This window comes from Grammomys surdaster, unplaced genomic scaffold, assembly GCF_004785775.1.
Source record: "Grammomys surdaster isolate TR1022 unplaced genomic scaffold, NIH_TR_1.0 141, whole genome shotgun sequence".
NCBI classification, from domain to species: Eukaryota; Metazoa; Chordata; class Mammalia; order Rodentia; family Muridae; genus Grammomys; species Grammomys surdaster.
This window is the reverse complement of record NW_021604599.1, coordinates 8,177,769-8,194,009: the sequence shown is the minus strand read 5'-3', so window position 1 is coordinate 8,194,009 and position 16,241 is coordinate 8,177,769. Positions and strand designations below refer to the sequence as shown.

Sequence of the window (16,241 nt, the reverse complement as noted above, 5' to 3'; positions counted from 1 at the left end):
TCTCTCTCTCTCTCTCTCTCTCTCTCTCTCTCTCTCTCTCTCTCTCTCTCTCTCTCTCTCTCTCTCTCTCCCCCTGGCCTTGGTCATACTGGTTCCAAATAAACTATCTGTGGTGGTTTGAATAAGCTTAGCCCAAGGAGTGGTACTATTAAGAGGGGTGGCCTTGTTGGAGGAAGTGTGTCACTGTGGGAGTGGGCTTTGAAACCCTCCTCCTTGCTGCCTGGAAGTCAGTCTTCTCCTAGAAGCCTTCAGATGAAGATGTAGAACTCTCTGCTCCTCCTAAACTATGCTTGCCTGGATGCTGCCAAGCTCCCACCTTGATGATAATAGACTGAACCTCTGAACCTGTAAGCCAGCCCCAATTAAATGTTGCTCCAATAAGAGTTGCCTTGGTCATGGTGTCTGTTCACAGCAGTAAAACCCTAACTAAAACCCTAACGAAGACACTATCCTTTAGTCCCTTTGAAGCAAGAACTGTGTTTTTTTGTTTTTTTGGTTTTTTTTATTATAGCAACCCAGCAAGATCTGGCCTGAAAAACCAAACCTTCCTCAGCCTAATGTGGTTCATGCTTGTAATTCCAACACTCAGTGGCTGAGGTAAGAAGACCTCTATGAGGTCTAGGCCAGCCTGGGATACAAATACCCTAACTCCAAAAGAGGTGGTGGGGAGGGAGGGAGGAAAAGGAGGAAAACTGGCTGGGAATATAGCTCAGTTAGTAGAGCACTTGACTAACATGCACAAAGTCCTGGGTGCAATTCCCCTCATGGCACAAACTGGGTTTTGAGCACACATCTACAATCCTAGCAATCAGGAGGTGGAAGCAGATGGATCAGAAGTTTCAGATCATCCTTGGCTACACAGCCTAGGGTATAGGAGAGCTTGCCCTCAGTTCTCATTCTCCAGCTGTCAAGAACAGGGTCCTCTTTACACACTTCGAACCTCCAGCTACAACTTCCCCCAACATCAAGTTAAGAATCCGGAGAGCCAATGGGCGGTGGTGGCGCACGCCTTTAATCCCAGCACTTGGGAGGCAGAGGCAGGTGGATTTCTGAGTTCAAGAGTTGGAGGCTAGCCTGGTCTACAGAGTGAGTTCCAGGACAGCCAGGGCTACACAGAGAAACCCTGTCTCGAAAAAAAAAAAAAAAAATCCAGAGAGCCCAAGGCAGGGTAGTCTTTATGTGAAAATCAGGGAAATTGAAAACCAGGTTGTCTGGGAGTCCCAGGGTAGCAGAATCCACCAAGGAGGAAGTCCCGTGCTTGCCATGGAGAATGGAAATGCCCCCAGCTTGTGTGTTCCAGCCCTAAGGAGCCCTCCCTGTGACCACTCCAGATTCTGAACCTCCGTACTAAATATTTTAAATCCAAAATGAATTCGTGAACCACTCAAGTGCTCTCATTTGTAGGAATTAGAAAGCTTCCAATACCTTACTTGAGGAAGCTGTGACAACTGGCAGACACAATGTGCTTACCCTGTATCTACAGTGAGCCTGGAGTGGTGGGACTCCAGGATGGCTCTTGCCTGGGATCACAGGAGGGACTAGGCCTGACCCCAGATTCAGAACACCACAGGGGCTTGTTATAGGCAAGAAGTGCTTAGCCATTTACACTGGGAAAAATGTAATTAGGAGCATATACTCTCTGAATTGAAGGACAAAGACAGTCTACCCGAAGTCCCAGTGGAGAAGGCACTAAAGTGACAAGACACAGCCACCAGTGGCTAAGGCTAAAGACTGAGTAAGGGGCTTTTTTTTTTTTTGCCTTCTCCATCTCATAACTTGGATTCAACCTACAGGGCCCACCCAGGGAAGAAATAACTGACTCTAAGTTGTCCTCTGGCCTCTACATGAAGGCTGTAACACGCGTGCATGCGCACACACACACACACAAAGAAAGGGTGGGGTTTTGTTTTGTTTGGCTGCATACACAGCTAAGTTGGCCCAGTGCTTATTGACCGTGTGTGAAGCTCTGCATTCAAACCACATCACTGCAAAAATCCAAGCACGAGAGAGGTAGGAGCAGGAGGATCAGAAGGTCAGAGTCATAGTCAGCTACATAACGAGTTCCAGACCAGCCTAGAAAGAATGATATTCTTATGGATTGTCTACTTGAGCATTCTGAAAGAACCTGAAAAGGGGTGTGACACAACACTCATCCTTGAATCTCCAATACACATCTCCTTTCTTAGAAACCAGCATATGAAAGGACAGAGACTGACATTAAAGCTTTCTTCCTGATTAAGGCAGCAGAAAAGTTGGACCCCTGAAATCTAGAATGAGATGGCTGGGTTTGAATTCGCCTCAGAAGTAGACAATCTTTTTGAGCTCAAGGCCAGCCTGGTCTATGTAGCAAGTTTCGGGACAGCCAGGGCTATATAATGGGGAGACCTTGTTTCAAAACACAGATATACTGTGAGCCTGTGAACCAGGGCTGGGGCTGGGGCGACCCATGCATCCTGACTAAGCCCCACAGAACAAGGGCTCAGCAGATGACAGCCTCTGACAGACACAGCTTCTCCCTTGGCTAGCTGTCACTAAGTCATCATTTATTTCCCTTGTGACAGTCACATAAACTTCCTAGTTATATTCTCCTGTTTACTTCTCAAAATAGTCTTCAGAGGTGGCTATAAACGCCTCATGTCTTTAAAGGAAGAAATGCACTGGTGTAAATAAGTAACTTGAAAGACACCTCCCAGTTAATAGTGGAGATGTGATTTCTTCCCTGGTTAGTCTGATTAAAGCCTTCCAGTCCTCCTGACAGAAGCCTGTGTGCCCTGGGGACCCTGGAACAGACCTCTCAGAGAGATGGAATTGACATTGAACTTAACTCATTTCCCTCCAGAACATAGTTCTCATGAGGTCAGAGACTGTGGCGCTGAATGCTGCACCTGACACGGAGCCTAGCAAATATATAGGCAGCAATAACAATAAGCACATTAAGAATGAATGAATGAATGAATGAATGAGGGCTGGAGAGATGGCTCAGCAGTTAAGAACACCGGCTGCTCTTCCAGAGGACCAGGGTTCCAGTCCCAGCACTCATGAGGCAGCTCACAAACCTCTGTAACTCCAGTTGCAGGAGATCCCGACACCTTCTTCTGGTCTCTTCAGGCACCACGCACACAGGGAGTCCACAGGTATACATCCAAGCAAAACACCCACGCAATATTTTTTTCTTAACAAAAAGAATGAACTGGGTGTGATGACGTGGGCCTTTAATCTCAGCACTTATGAGGCAGAGGCAGGCAGCTCTGTGAGTTCGAAGCCAGCCAGGACTATACAGTGTCTTAAAAGAAAAAAGTGAATGAATGAATGAATGAATGAATGAATGAATTGCTGGGCATGGTGGCTCACAATTATAACCCCAGGATGTGGGAAGCCAAAGAGGAGAAACTGGCCTGCTTTCAAGCTACCTTGGGCTACAGTTATTGTTTCAAAACAAACAAAATAGCAATGGAAAAACAGGACTTACAACTCTGTTCCAGAGAGCGTGACCATCATGATGTCTCTGTAGTGAGCAATCCAGACTACCATGCCAGTCAAGACGAAGGTACAGGGACATGCTTATTTCTGCCCTCTCCTGCAGCATGGGCTCTGTATAGATCCCTGTTTCAAGTCCAAGGGCTCCACCAATAACTTCACTAGTTTCATTCTTATCCACACACACAAAAGCAAACATCACAGACAGGCCTGTCGTCCTTCTGAGAATACCGCTTGCAAGGGTGGCCCTAAAAAAGCTGGGTGCAGTCAAGAACACCTGTGATCTCAACACTTCTAGATGAATGAGGTTTCATAAGCATAATGCTAGCTTGGCTTACACAGTAAGTTCTAGGACATCCCGAGCTACCCAGAAAGATCCTGCCTCCACAAGGGAGAGGGGGAGGAGGAAGAACTGCTCCCCTGTCCCAGAAGCTGCTCACCGTCTCTCAGCTACTCATACAAACATGGGTTCTGCTCAACATCTGATTTCCTTTAGGAAACTTGAATTTGGGGGTTTGGCACAGGTAGGCAGTAGATACCCCAACAAAATTCCTGGTGCTGAGCCCCTAAGGCAGTGGTTCTCTCAACCTCCCTAACGGTGTGGCTCTTTAACACAGTTCCTCATGCTGTGGTGACCCCCAACCACAAAATTATTTTTGTTGCTACTTCATAACTGTAATTTGGCTATTGTTATGCACCGTGACCTCAATAACTGTGCTTTGCTTTTTTTAATTTTTAAAATTTTACTTATTATGTGAGTATTCTGCTGCAATTACATCTGCAAGCCAGAAGAGGGCTTCAGACTCCCTTACAGATGGTTGTGAGCCACCATGTGGTTGCTGGGAGTGGAACTGAGGACCTCTGGAAAAGTAGTCAGTGCTCTTAACTGCTGAGCCATCTCTCCAGCGCCCCCCCCCCTGGGTTTCGTTTTTCCTGTTTAAATTTTTCTTCTTAATTTTATAGCTGTGCTCTTCAACAGTCTTGGGCAACCCTATGAAAGGGTCACTCAACTCCAAAGGAGGTCTCGATCCACAGGTTGAGAAACGCTGCTCTAAGGATCTTCCCTGGTTAGTAATGTGTCATATGTGTGGTCACAACTGTTGCTGTGGGAATTAAACATATCCCTGGGTGCTCCAGTGGTACTCCAAGCTGGTTCCTGGGTTCTCTGGACTTTGCTCCATTCACTGTCCCCCTTGCTGGTTTCAGTGTATATCCTTGCACTAGAATAAATTAGTCCGAAGTACAGCCATGTGCTGAGTCTGGTGAATCCTCCTGAACCAACCAAAGCTGGCTATGGCCTTGGGGACCACTCCACAGAAGGTAGCTTGTGAAATCCTCCTTGTCCGTTCCTGGCCATTAAGCAGGAGCCTCACAAATCCGACGGGGAGTATGGGAATGTTAATGCGTGCAGAGGCCTGAGTAGGAGGGAGAACAAACTGGAACGTCTGAAGGATGCCACAGCTACTCAGGCCCTGCTCAGCAGCCAGACAAAGCCATTCTGTTATAAAGCACGGATATTAAATGACCACTCTCTGATGGGAGCCGGTTCCCCAGACAAGAGAGTGCTTAGGACAAACCAGTGCCTCTTCCCCAAACATTCTTTCGAATTGGAATACACGAGCAAATGAGAGGAGGTTGACCTGGAAGTTGTGAACCTGGCTGGAAGGGTAGAGGCCTGATGGCTTTGAGTGATGGGCCACCACCCTGCTGGGAATTCTTTTCGGTAGCAAACCTTCTGACCTTCATGACGAGGACTGTCATAAACACTCGTGTGTGTCAGCACCCGCTCTCAGAATCGGCTTATATCCAGTTATGCTAAGAACACTGGGCCCAAGGCTGCACAAATCTTTAAAGCTATTAAGCTGTACGGGCAAGAAGGGGAGTGAGCTTTAGTGATGTAGACACTATGATCACGAAGGAATCCCAGCACTCACCTTGGTTCTAGGCCAATTAGCAATGGTAGGTGAGAAAAGGGAGGAGTCAATACTAAGCTCTAGGACAGTGGCCTGAAGGACAAAAGAAGGTTTTTATATCATAAAAGACACACCCATCCTGAGACTGTAAGCTGCACAGCTGGACCCTTGGCAAAGTGTGCCTTCCACCTAGATACCCCCAACCTGCCTCCTGAAGGCAGCTCAGACCCTCCCCTGAACCCAGCACCTCCCAGGTCCTCACTCTCCTTTTTAGGGGGAGCTAGTAAACCCTGACTGCTCTGGTTACGTCCCACCCTCAGCTACCTCTAATCCCTTGGAAGCTCCTGCTTTCCTTCCAGTACACACTCCCCCAACTCCCTATAGCATCCCTGCAAGTCAGTTGTTAGCTTCTGGTTGTGCCCTACCCCCATGACATCTGCATGCCAGGAGCCCAACCCTGCCCTGGCCTTCCCACCTCACATACTCCATCCCTGGTGTCAAATGCCTACAAACCACCGGCTCTCAGCATAGAAGCTTCCCGACTTGTCAGCACCATCTGCTCTGAGTAGGGGCTTGTCAGAGACATCCATTCTCAGACTCCCTCAGAGAGACTTCCAGTGGAAAGGTCAGAGGCCTGTGTTTTACCCAGCTCTCCTGTGGTGCGGATATACACTAATGTTTGAGAATTCCTTGCACTACCCTCCACAGGCCAGCCGGCCACCATTGTCTCAAGCAGTGCTCAACAGGAAATAACTTTCTCGTACTAAATACAGCTCATTTCTCTGTTTCTCTTGAGGCTCCTAGCATTCTCCCATAGTAGGAGTCTAAAAAAACTTGACTTTGATCAACTAAGCCCCCATAAAACACAGCGGGCAACTAAGAAATCCAATACTGACTTTTGATTAGACAACAAGAAGATAATTAATCTTCCACACAGCAGAGAAGAAATCCTGACAGGAAGCTTGGAAAATAACAAATATACTAACTCCTCTTCTGGGGGAACCTGATACTAGATACCCTTCAATAAACTGTACTAACAAGATTTTAAAGTATAACAGTGTATAGGTTATTTACTTTTGGTGTTGGCTTTGTTTGCTTTGCTTGAGATAGAATCACATCCTGGAGTCCAGGCTGGCCCTTGAACTTTCCATCCCCCAGCCTCACGCTTCCAAGGGCGGGGTTGGAACTATCTGTCACCAAACTCAGCTTTGGTGCTGAGGAAAAACTCAAGGGCCTTGAGCATGCTAGGCACACACGCTACCACTGAGCTCAGCTCCAGCGTCCCTGGATATTTTATTAAGTAGAATTGACAGGGACTGGAGAAACGGCTTAGCGGTTAAGAACACTGACTCTTCTTCCTGAGGTCCTGAGTTCAATTCCCAGCAGCTACATGATGGCTCACAACTATCTGTAATGGGATCCAATGACCTCTTCTGGTGTGTCTGAAGACAGCTACAGTGAACTCCTATGCATAAAATAAACAAAATCTTTAAAAAAAAAAAAAGAGTAGAATTGATGGATGCTGATCAATAAGAACTTTTAAATGGTTACCACTTATAATGTCATTAGCATTTGGATGGATGTTATGCTGGACAGTTTTATGTTAACTTGACACAAATTAAAGTCATTTGAGAGGATGCAGACTCTATACTGAGAAAATGCCTCTATAAGACTGGGATATGGGCCGGCGGTGGTGGTGCACGCCTTTAATCCCAGCACTTGGGAGGCAGAGGCAGGTGGATTTCTGAGTTCAAGAATTGGAGGCTAGCCTGGTCTACAGAGTGAGTTCCAGGACAGCCAGGACTACACAGAGAAACCCTGTCTCGAAAAACAAAACAAACAAAACAAAACAAAAAAACAAGACTAGGATATGGGCAAGCCTATAGAACATTTTCTTAACTAGTAATGGATGGGAGAGGGCCAAGCCCATTGTGCGTGGTGCTATCCCTGGTCTGGTGGTCCTGGGTTGCAGACTGAGCAAGCCATGAGGAACAAATCAGTAAGCAGCACCCCTCCATGGCCTCTGCATCAGCTCCTGCCTCCAGGTTCCTGCCCTGTTTGACTCGCTGCCCTGCTTGATTCCTGTCTCGACCTCCTTTACTGGTAAACTGTGATATGGAAATGTAAGCTGAACAAACCCTTTTTTCCCCAACTTGCTTCTGGTCATCATGTTTCGTCTCAACAATAGTCACCCTAACTAGGTCAAGAGCACATTGTTTTTATAGGCATGAAGTCAGCCCATAGAATCAGTCCTTGCTTACCTATGCAAATACACACTGCACAGATGCTCTGTGTACTTACTGATTTTTCAGTCAAATCTTTTGGAAGATCAGGAACTACATCAAGTCCTGAAGCAAATCAAAAGCTAAACAAAACAAAATAGATTCCAGAAGAACAAAAAGTTCAACTTACACTTCAACAGGGAATCTACTTCAAAGTAGATTTTCTTCTGTGTCTAATTTTCAAGGGGAAAACATGCCAAGAAAAACCTGTCCTAGAAACACATGTGTGGTGGGCATAAAATTTACTGGAGTACCTTGCCTAGATAGATATGCACAGAAAGCCTGGAGTTCAACCTCCAGCACCCCAGGATCCAGGCATGTACCCCATAAAACATGCCGGGAATCCCAGCACGGGGAGGTGGAGGCAGAAGGGTCAGAAGGTCAAAGTCCTTCTTAGCCAAACATGAGTTAGAGGCCAAACGTAGCTACAGGAGTTTCTATCTCAAAAACAATTTAATAAGTTGGGCACATGGAGGAAGAGAAGACCCATCTCTATGAGTTCAAGGCTAGACTGGTTATCATAGCAAGGTTCCAGGACAGCCAGAGCTACATAATAGAGTTACCCTAACCCGAAAAAACAAACAAAGAAACAAACAAACATTTGAAAAGATACTAAGTATCATCATCAGCTATCAGAAAAATACAAATCAACACCACTCCATGCCAAGTTAGATAGCTCAGAAGAGATGACTCAGTCAACAAGCTTGCTACACAGAAATGAGGACCTGAGTTTGGATTCCCAGGACCCATATACAACCCAAGCACTGTGGTGTCTGTCTGTAACCTCAGGCCTGGGTGATGCAGATGCAGGTAGATTGCTGACATCAAATTTAGCTGAATCTGTGAGTTCCAGATATAGGAAAGACTCTTTTTTTTTAAAGATGGAGGGGCATCTGGGGAGATGTCGACTGAGGTTAAGAACACTTGCTATTCTTTCAGAGGACCCAGTTTCAGTTTCCAGCATCCACATGGCAGCTTGAAACCATATGTAATTCCAGTTCCAAAGGAATCCAACACACTTTTCTGACCTCCAAGGGCCCTGCATACAGAGTGCCTTTACACCTAGGCAAAACACTCATAAAGTAGTGTTTGTATAAAATAGCATACATAAAACAAAAATAAGTGAATCTTTTTTAAAAGCAAGATGGAGCCGGGCAGTGGTGGCACACGCCTTTAATCCCAGCACTTGGGAGGCAGAGACAGGAGGATTTCTGAGTTCAAGGCCAGCCTGGTCTACAGAGTGAGTTCCAGGACAGCCAAGGCTACACAGAGAAACCCTGTCTCGAATAACAAAATAAATAAATAAATAAATAAATAAATAAATAAATAAAATACTAAAAAAAATAAATAAATAAAAAACAAGGCCTGGAGAGATGGCCCAGCGGTTAAGACCACTGACTGCTCTTCCAGAGGTCCTGAGTTCAATTCCCAGCAACCACATGGTGGCTCACAACCATCTATAATGGGATCTGATGTCCTCTTCTGGTGTCTCTGAAGATAGCAACAGTGTACTCACATATATAAAATAAATAAATAAACAATATTTTTAAAATAAATAAATAAATAAATAAATGAAGCAAGATGGAATGTAATAGAGGAAGACATCTGAACTCAACCACAGCCCTATATGTACACCACACACATACATATACACACAAAGATTACAGAAAATCATAGCAATTCAAGCGGCTGAAGATGTGAAGAGCAGACCCAGCTTACGTGGCTGATGCCTACAGAACAATGCAGCCGCTGTGGAAACCAGCTCAGCACATCCCGATTTCAATAGATTGGCCACAGACGTTCCACCTCTAGGAGTAGACCCAAGAAGAACAAGAATGTATGTTCATACAAAAATGTCTACATGAATGTTCACAGTACCGCTATTCACACTAGGCAACATGTAGAGGAATGGATATCAAAATGATGATCATTAGTCATCAACAAAGGGATATCAAGTCAGGGCCAGGTAATGTAACTCACTGGTAGAACACTCATTAGCATGGTAACGCTCTCAACTCCTTCTCCAGCTCTACCAAAAGGGAGGGACATAATGAATCTTGAAAACTGAGGGCGAAGTTAAAGAAGCCAACATGAAGGACTACATGTTATATGATCTCATTTATAAAGAATGTTTTGATAGTCACGGGTGGTGGCTCCTGACTGTAACCCCAGCACTTGGGAGGCAGAGGCAGAAAGATTGCTAAAAGCTCAAGGTCAGACTGGTCTACATAGTGAGACCCAGTCTCAAAAACAAACAAACGGCCACACAGTGGCGGCATATGCCTTTAATCCCAGCACTGGGAGGGAGAGGCAGGTGGATTTCTGTGAGTTCGGGCCAGCTTAGTCTACAGATCAAGTTCTAGGACAGTCAGGCCTACACAGAGAATCCCTGTCTTAAAAGAAAAAAAAATCTAAAACAAATTTATAAATTAGAAAATGCCTGAAATAGATCAATCTATGAACAGAAATACTGTCCTGGCTAATTCTGTGTCAACTTGACACAAGCTAGAACCACTGGAAAGAAAGCCTCTGTTGAGAAAATGCCTCGATAAGATGAAGCTATCTATAGGCAGCCTTTGGGTATTTTCCTAAATAATGATTGATGGGGGAGGGCCCGACCCATTGTGGGTGTGGCCATCCTGGGCTGGTCCTGGGTTCTATAAGAAAGCCAGTAAGCAGCACCCACTCCATGACCTCTACTTCAGCTCTTCCCTCCAGGTCCCTGCCCTGTTAAGTTTCTGTCCTTACTTCCTTCAGTGATGAACGGTGATATGGAAGTGTAAGCCAAATAAACGCTTTCCTCCTTAGCTTGCTTTTGATCATGGTGTTTCATCTCAGTAATAGAAATCCTAACTAAGACAGAGACCAGTTATTACCGTTGGGACATTTGGGGAGGGAAACTGAGTCATGCCAGGCAACAAGTAGAAGGTCTTAGAGAAAAAGTGTTCTTGCTGGAGAGATGGCTCAGAGATTAAGAGCACTGGCTGCTCTCCCAAAGGTTCTGAGTTCAATTCCCAGCAACCACTTGGAGGCTCACAACCATCTATAATGAGATCTGGTGCCCTCTTCTGATGTGCAGGCACACATGCAAGCAGAACATTGTATGCATAGCAAATAGACTCTCATAGACGGACGTGTGCCGCCTCATCCAGCTATGTGCTGCGAGACTGCATTTTAGAGTACCAGATAGTACATTCAGGTTGGCATGGAAGAATAACACTATCCATCCATGTGAGTAATAAGTATTCCCGGAGTTGGCTTGTCAGGCGCTAGTCTGACTACACTAACACCACAGTCAAGCCAAGCATAAGCTGTCATCAGAAATCTGAAGCACCAACAAAATAACCTTCTGCTCCTTTGGCATTTTGATTCATTTCTTTCCATTGACTTCAGTGCATTCAAAGTGCAGAACCTGATATTCCAGAAGACTCAAGTGAAGAATGAATGGGTATCTGGCTTCCTGGCAGTGAGTGGGAGCAGGCAACCAAGCACTCCTGATTTGATACGGATGGATGACGAGGGGAGCCATAGTTTCAAGCAAGGAGATCAGGGTGACCTCAATTTCTGTTCTGTTAAATGAGAGGAGGGAGGGGAAGGGCTGGAGGAGGACTGGAGAGGGAGCTGGAGATCGGGCTGGAGAGGGGGCTGGAGGGAGAGCTGGAGAGGGTTTGCAGGAAGGAGGTGGAGAGACCTCTGAGGTTATTGTTAAGACTGGGTCACAATATATTCAGAAATATCTGGTTTACAACGATCATACACCAAGTGTTTACTAACACTAAATCAAAATACCTTAATCTTTCCTATGGAGAAACTAGTATTCCAAATCTCCATGAAGACCAGTATCAAGAGGCATTCATCTAGAAAAAGAAAGAGGGGCCTGGCATGGTGGTGGTTTGGATGCCTTTAACCCCAGCACTTGGGAAGCAGAGGCAGGAGGATATCTATGAGTTCAACACTAGCCTGGTCTATAGAATTGAGTCCCAGGACAGCCAGAGTTATAAAGAGAGACTCTGTCATGAAAAATGAAGGAAAGAAAAAAGAAGAAGAAAAGTGCTGATTAGAATTAGCAAACCCAGACTGATTTTTTAAATCTTTACTATTGTTGCTGTTGTTCTATGCTTTTTGTATGGGTGTTTTGTTCAAATGTAATGTCTGTGCACCACATGCCCTCTTCTGACCTCTGAGGGCACTAAATTGGTGTGGTGCACAGACATATACGTGGGCAAAAGGTCCATACATAAAAATTAATAAAATAATAAAGTTTAAAACAGTATCTTAGTTTAAATGTCCATTCAAGTATGCGTGCATGTACATTTATCCAAGTTAACTCCCAAACCTGTTTATATAACAGAACCACTACAGGTGCCTAAACCTACAGATTCCAATATAAAACACTGATTTGGTGAGCCAAAGAGTTGGCAGGTTTTCATTTTTAATAAGATTATTCCTCAGTTGTTTCCTAAAGATTTCCCCCCCTCTCTGTGGACTGCAAACAAAACAGCATTTGTCACTAAATAAAACATGAAACTACAGTGTATTTTAAAAGACATTCTAAGAGAGGAGGGAAACTCCACTCCACTTAGCCTTGCTAGAAGTATAAAGAATTAGCGGTTTGGAACTCTGTGAATGCAGGAATCTCCTGAATCGGGGGTTGGGTGGAGGAACGGATGGACTTTCTTGCTAGATCTTGGCTGAGTTATTGTCAACAATTTCAAAGGGGCTTTTCAATCAAAGGAAGCTGTAAACTCCTTCCTCAGTGTGCTTACCTCCTTCAGATGAAAGTCCCAACACAATCAGTCATGAGTCTTAAGGAAGAAAAGAAGGAGCCGGTATGAAGGACCTGCCACTAGGCAGTTATTTATTAAAGTGCCCAGCATTGTTGCCTCCCGCCCCCGGCCCCCCCCCCCGCCGTCTGCTGTGTCATGTTCGTGATCTATCACAATGACTTCTGAGACCTGTTCACTTTTATGTTCTCACGGGAAATGTGCCTTCAAACTCTGAGCTGAACCTTTTAACAAATGAAAACAACTCATCACTATAACAATTTCCTAAGCTATAGAAACATCCTTATAACTGTGGATGGTGCTACCAGACCCTCACACTGCACATTAAAAGAAAAGTAAGGGATTGGAGCTCAGAGGTTAAGTGCAGAACTCTATAAGGTTCGGTTCCCAGCAGAGTCCTTAGTCAGCTCACAGCTGAATCTACAGTTCCAGGGGATCTGACGCCCTCTTCTGGTCTCATCGGGCACATAGTCAAACAGAAAATAAATCGTATAAAAATATTTTTTAAAAACAAAACAGCCAGGCAGTGGTGGCACACGACTTTAATCCCAGCACTTGGTAGGCAGAAGCAGGTGGATTTCTGAGTTCGAGGCCAGCCTGGTCTACAGAATGAGTTCCAGGACAGCCAGGACTACACAGAGAAAATTTGTCTTGAAAAAACAAAAACAAACAAGCAAACCGAAACAGGCTGAAATATTTTGAATTTTTATTTCAAATATCTTTTTTTGGCCCCCTCAAGTCTTGCTGTGGCGCCAATATTTGCAGAGAGAGAGAACCTTTTTCTTAAAGTGCATTCAGACTACTTTCAAAACTTAGAGTCAGTTAAATGAAGGGGAGGGGGCGTGTTGGAGAGATGTCCCAGTGCTTAAGAGCACTGGCTGCTCTTCCAGAGGACCCAGGTTTGATTCCCAAAAACCCAGTGTTCATAACCTCAATTTTAATGAATACAATGTCCTCTTCTGGCCTCCAAGAACACTAGACAGACCACAGCACACAGACTATTAGGCAGGCAAAACATCCATAAACAATAAAATATTTTTTAAAAAAGAAAGGGGTAAGACTGGGGAGACGGCTCAGTGGGTAAAGCACTTATCACTCAAATTTTACTTGTGGACGACAGTAACTGCGGGGTAGACGTAGAGGCCAGACTGTAGTCTCAGCTGGGAAGCTAAGACAGGGCTCCTCAGAGCAAGCTGGCTAGCTGGACTAGCAAATCATCAAACTCTGGGGTAAAGTCAGAACGAGACATTGCCTCAATACATAAGGTAGAAAGCTACTAAGGAAGCCACATGCCTGTGCATACAGCGCACACACTCACACACACACAGGTGGTGGGGGGAGGTAGGTCGAGGGTAGGAGTGAAGACTCATGCAGTAGAGGGGCTTGCAGCCAAGTCTAAGGCCCCCTCCTATCCCCAGGACCCACAAGGTAGAAAAACAAGGTAGAAAACAGACTCCACAAAGCTGTCCTCTAACCTCCACGGCAGCACCCTGGCATGTGCGCCTGCACACACACACTCACACTCTTGCACACATCCAATAAACAAGCCAAAAGGTTTTGTTGTTTGTTTTGGTATTTTTGAGACAGGGTCTCACTGTGTAGCCATGGCTAGCCTAGAGTTTGCTAGTAACCATGGTGGCCTGGTACTCAGAGAATTCATCCTGCTCTGTCTTCTGAGCGCTGAGACTTAAGGTGAGCACCACCAAGCTCTGCTATAAAAAGTAATTTTTTTTTAAAGTGCAGATTCACTTCTTAGTACCAAGGGGATGAGGAATTAGAGATTGTACGAATCTATACTTAAGTTAATTGGTGCAGGCTGACCCCCCTCCCTAGGTGACTCCATTCCATTGCAGCTCAAACAAAACAAACAAAACTCCTCCTCTTTTATCCTCATTAATGGAAAGCACATATCAGAATTCTGCAGCTACCCTACCTTGGCTACTCAGGAATGCTGGAACGTTTGCTAGGTCTAGTCTGCCAATTTGACTCTACTTTTATTACATTCCTAGTCAGGATTCTCTGTCCCCTGAAGAAAACTGAGGGTATTTGATGCCATCTATCTGTACATTTAGGAAGGTTAAAATGCTCAATTCCACGTTCGGTATGATTTTAAGAAACATTTTTAAGTGCAGAAACAAACAACAACAGAAGCCTGCAAGCTTATACGCTAGCCAAATGCTTTCAAACCTCAATAAAGAGGCAATCGCCCTGGAGCGGAGTGGGTAGGTCCACTGTGGTTGTACTGTCTCCACTTTTAAAATAACATTCAGATTTAAGGCTGGGTGGGGGTGCGACGTGATTCATGTCTTTGCTGGGCACCGCCACTTTTCTTGGGCCAAAGGTTCCCAAAGGTCAAAGTGCAAATAGATCCCAGGGGTAGCAGGTCTAGGGTGTGGCCTGAAACCTGGGTATTCAAGAGGCCCCCAGGCAATGTCCCAGAATCCCTCTCTCCTTACCAGGAAACTGGGCTTTGAGATGAATTAGGCAAGTTGGAAAACTTTTAGAGGCCAGAGGATCCTTTCAACAGAACACTCACACCTGTGGGTCTGGGAAGGCGCGGTGGATAACTAAGAGACGGTAGCTCAGAAAGCCTCTGGCACACTGCAGCAGTCTGGAAAACACCCTTTTCAAGCTCGGAGAATGCTTGGCATTCGGTGGCCGTTTTCCAACATAAAGATCTCCAAGTCGGCTTTGACTGAGAGTCCCATAGAAAAGCCGCGGAAAGCAGCCCTAGAGAGCTGACAACGCCCTGTGTGTTGACAACTCGGCTCCCCCTTTATAAATGAGACGAACGACCCCCAAATACACACACAAGCACAACCCCAAATGAAATGTTTCACAAAGTGGTGAGGCAGTTTTTCCTATCTGCGGCGGGGGAGGGGGCAGATCCACGGTCACCCGGATCGCCCCCACCTGCACTCAGTCACCAGCCTTCCTCCGCCGCGTCCATCCAGACCATCCATCCCTTAGATACCATCGCTTTCAACAGAAACCCAAAGGCCCTCTGAATCTAACAGAAGAGACGCTCCGCGGCAGTGAAACATTGTCCCCGCCTGGAAGGACAAGGAGGAGCCAGGCACCTGTAGCAGCGGCGTAAACTCAGGTCCCGGGTGACCCTAAGTCAACCCTGGTGAAGCGAGGCTGCCCAGGGGTGGGAGATGGAAGTACACAGAAAGCAGTGCTCAATAAATCACATCCCACCCCAAGGGGACAGCGGGCGTCCACGCACGCTGCCCTACAGCGAGTCAAGGCTCTAGAGCAATCTTTTACCCCGGGAGGGACAGAGCGGCGGGTACTCGCCTGGAGAAGGGGGGTGGCGGCAGCCAGCAGAGTCAGAGCGCAGGAGGCGACGGTCCCCGGCGTCGGGCGGCACAGCGCAGGCAGCGCCTGTCCGGAGGCGGAGTGCCGCGGGCTGCCCCAGCAGGCGGGAGCCAGTGACCTCGGCCACCGGCCGTTCCTGGGTATTGTTGTGACTCAACCTATTTCCTGTTTGGAGGGTTAGAAGAACGGGGGAAAGAGTGCCTATCTAGAGTGTGTGTGGTTAGGGGGAGGGTAGATGGGCGGTGGCCATCACCTGCTTCCTCCAGACCCAGAAAAAAAAAAAAAAGATACTTCGGCTCGCGCCACTTTGGGGCGTCCGGTTGGGCGGAGGGGGAGGCCTCACGGGCGCCACCCAACGGTGGGGCAGGGACTGAGCGACTCTTCCACCTCTTCCATCTCAAGGCCCTAAGCTTTTGGCTCAAGAATATAAACATTCCCAGGGTTTATTTATTCGTGTTCAGATC

At 46.2% G+C, this 16,241-nt stretch overlaps 1 protein-coding gene across 1 annotated transcript in view; it reads right to left on the bottom strand.

Annotated features, from left to right (window-relative positions):
- Tjp2 (tight junction protein 2) overlaps positions 1–16,035 on the bottom strand; it is a 124,093-nt gene extending 108,058 nt beyond the window's left edge. The window contains exon 1 of the mRNA XM_028763974.1: positions 15,757–16,035. The gene's annotated coding sequence lies outside the window, so the exon portion shown is untranslated. The remainder of the gene's footprint in view (positions 1–15,756) is intronic.
- Positions 16,036–16,241: the final 206 nt, after the last annotated feature.